Source organism: Myotis davidii, unplaced genomic scaffold, assembly GCF_000327345.1.
Source record: "Myotis davidii unplaced genomic scaffold, ASM32734v1 scaffold1094, whole genome shotgun sequence".
Taxonomy (NCBI): Eukaryota; Metazoa; Chordata; class Mammalia; order Chiroptera; family Vespertilionidae; genus Myotis; species Myotis davidii.
Window position 1 is genome coordinate 270672 of NW_006285318.1, and position 3142 is coordinate 273813.

General features: G+C 57.3%; 1 protein-coding gene across 1 annotated transcript in view; it reads right to left on the reverse strand.

The window, feature by feature from the left end:
• IQSEC2 (IQ motif and Sec7 domain 2) overlaps nucleotides 1-3136 on the reverse strand; it is an 84175-nt gene extending 81039 nt beyond the window's left edge. The window contains exon 1 of the mRNA XM_015559038.1: nucleotides 3116-3136. The gene's annotated coding sequence lies outside the window, so the exon portion shown is untranslated. The remainder of the gene's footprint in view (nucleotides 1-3115) is intronic.
• Nucleotides 3137-3142: the final 6 nt, after the last annotated feature.

The window sequence follows — 3142 nt, forward strand, 5'->3', positions numbered from 1 at the left end:
GTCCAGAGGACCGGTGGCCAGAAGGAGGTCGGGCCTCATGTCGCTCCCTGCTGTACTAGAAAGGCCACACCCAGAGCACAGCAGAAGGCATACTGGCATCCGGGAACTTGTCCAGAAGAGACAGTGCGGGAGGATGTGGGAATCCTAGGGGGATGACATGGGTGGGGGTGGACATGACAGCTGCTATCAACTGCAGTAGAGGGAAAGTTCACAGGATCGGGAGTCTGCCTTATGGGTAGTGTGACTTCTGCTGTGTCACTTCACTTCTCTGAGCCCCCAGTTGCTTCAGCTGTAAAATGCGCACTGTGTACACAGACGCACAGGGTCGCTGGGAGGACTCAGTAAGTCCCTTGACGGAGGAGGGGGGGCCTCAACAAGCCGGAGCTGGGCCCCGGCCCCTCTCTCCCCTCTTCCTCCACCAGAGGGAGCCTGGGGACCAGGAGCGCCCAGCCTGTACCAGCATCTACCTATCCTCCCCCAATGCTGCAGCCTCTGCTGCTAAACTCCCACCCTGCCTGCCCCAGCTTCCAGCGGCAGCCTTCTCACCCACTCTGCAAACCCAGAACAGGCCTGGCAGGGGAGTCACTTGCAGCAGCTGTGGTGGCGGCATTGGCTACTGCATCAACAGGCCCTCCTGACGTCTGGCCAGGAGGCAGAGTGGAAAGGAGGGAGGCACAGCCTTCTTCCCTCTCCTGTCAACTCCCTCACTCATCCCACTCAAATCCTCTAGGTACCTAAGGGTCTCCTGGCCTCTCCCAGGTCCTGACCCAGCCAGGTTCTGAGGCCAAGAAATTCCTGTGGTTTGGAGAACTCTTGTGGAAAAATAACAGGCGTCAGAGACAGGTGGGCTTGGGTTCTAGTCCCAGGTCCATTAGGAACTTGCAGCCTAACCTTGAGCAAGGTCTCTTCATCTTGGAGCCTCAGTTTCCTCGTCTCTAAAATGGAGTTAGTAATGCTCACTGCCTGTTGTGAGGAGCAAAAGAGGAAATAATGGCGGTGCTTGTATTTAATATGTGGTTAGGAGAAATTCAAAGAACTATCCAACCCCCTTTATGAATCCAGTAGGAAATGTGAAGCCAGGAAATCCAATGAGAACTGGGAGGGATCAAGAGGTTGGTTGGCGTGGCCGGCAGAAGCACCGAGCTCAAGAGCAAACGGGCTGCCAGCCAGCCAAGAGCTTCAAACCTACGTCTGCAGGATGAAGAAACTGAACGTCAGAGAATCCTGGAACTGGGGGAGGCTCGGGTCATTTCATTGGGCTGTACACCTGATTCAAGAATTGTGCTTCCTCCAGCTCTCCTCGACCCCCAGCCCGCCCCCCCACCCCCCTAGGGGCAGTCCACTGCATCACCAGACAGCCGGGTTAGGAGGTTCTTCCTGATTTATCCCCAATTTTCCCATTGCTCCTGGTTCTGCTCCCTTGAGCCACACATAATGAGGCTGCCCCCTGCCACGGGCCTGATCACTCTAGCAAAGTCCGCAGCCAGGCTTGAGGAGCACAGTGCCTGCCCAGTGTACCCCTGCAGTCACCCTACCATGGCCCTGTCCTGAAAGAAGACCAAGACCGTGCTTGGTGGATCCAGACCCTTCCTCCATGTGGGGCCCCACACCACATGCAGCCAGTCCTCCAGAAGTGGCCTCCCAGCAGCCCTGCCGGGGCAGGAGAGCCCCTCTCCCTCGCCCCCAGTGCTCTGGGACAGTCCACAGGAAAACTGAGCTGAGGGTGCACTGCAGTGAAGCCCAGCCGGGCATTCGAGCTGCAGCTGCTGCTCCTGGGGCCCAGCCATCTCAACCCAGCACCCCAGTCTGCTGCCTCACCACGGGGGAGTTGCAGAGAGCTGTCTCCCGGCAGATTTCCTGAGGCAGAAGGCTTCCCCACCCCCAGCCCAGCCTCCGAGAGACACTCCACTGGTTGTGGCACATGGTAGGACCAGCTGAGCAGTGAGAGGAGGGGGAAGGCTGTCCATTCGCTAGAGGACTTCAGACTTGCTCTGTAGTGTGGCTGGATTAGTCATAGAACCATCAAATTGAAGCTGGAGTGGCCCTTAAAGAGCATTCAAGGCAGACCTGGCCTTTGAAAAAGATATAAAGAAACCAATGGGCAGAGAGAGGAAGGTACTCAGTCAAGGTCACAAAGCCAATCTGCAGCAGAGCTGGAGGGGGAACCCAGGTCTCCTAACTCCCAGCTCAGTGTTCTTTCCAATCGAGCAGAAGAGAAAGCAGGGAGCCTGGAGGGCAGCCCTGGGAGCCTGCATGCCCTTGACTCTCAGCCTGACATTTAGCCTGACCAGCTTCCTGTGGTATCTGCACGGAAGAAGGAGGCCCAGCCCATGTCCCACCAACCCAACAGATAACGCCAAGGTGTCCCAGATAGGCGGGCACGCAGACCCCAGCACAGAAACTGGCACTGATCCAACAAGAGGGAAGCTCTGTAGACAGGTCTTCCTTGTGGCCTCTTTAACTGTGTGGTGTTTTTCTGGACGGTGGAGAAGGGGTGGTCTCGGAGGAACTAGCCAACGGGCAGGCCTCCATCTTTGCTCCCCAGGCCAGGCTGTGCTGCAGTTCCCCTCACATGGATCTCTCAGCCTCCAGCAGCCATTCTGCTCCCCACCTGCCTCCCTGGGAAAGGATGGAGCCGAGGCTGCCAGAGGAGGGGGGAGCAGGCCTGCACGCAGGACCTGTAAGGGAGACCCCAACAGGCAAAACAATAACGGCAAAAAAAAAAAGGAGGGGGGTGTTCTTTTCCTTGAGGTTCTGAGTTGGCACCTTCACAGACAATAAACACGTCCAAAATAAATAAATAAATAAGTGGAAAGCCATCCTCTCGCAAGGATCCGGGCGAGGAGTGAAAAAGTGGAGGGGTGATGACTGCTGGAGGCTCCCACGGGTCACGGTCTGGGCATCAAGGGCCAACCGCTCTCATGGGGCCAACCCAGTCCCCGGTGGCTAGACAAGGGGCGTCTGCGGTGGCGGGAGGGGGACCCGGCTTCTCCTAACAGGTTGGGGCAGGGGAGGAGGACCTGGAATCAGGCACGGGGTTCTTACTTTACCGGCTGGACAAGTTGGAGAGGGAACTAGAGGGAAAGCGCCGAGGGTACAAACACGCATTCCTTACTTTCTCTGGAGGGTTGTGGCCGGGCTG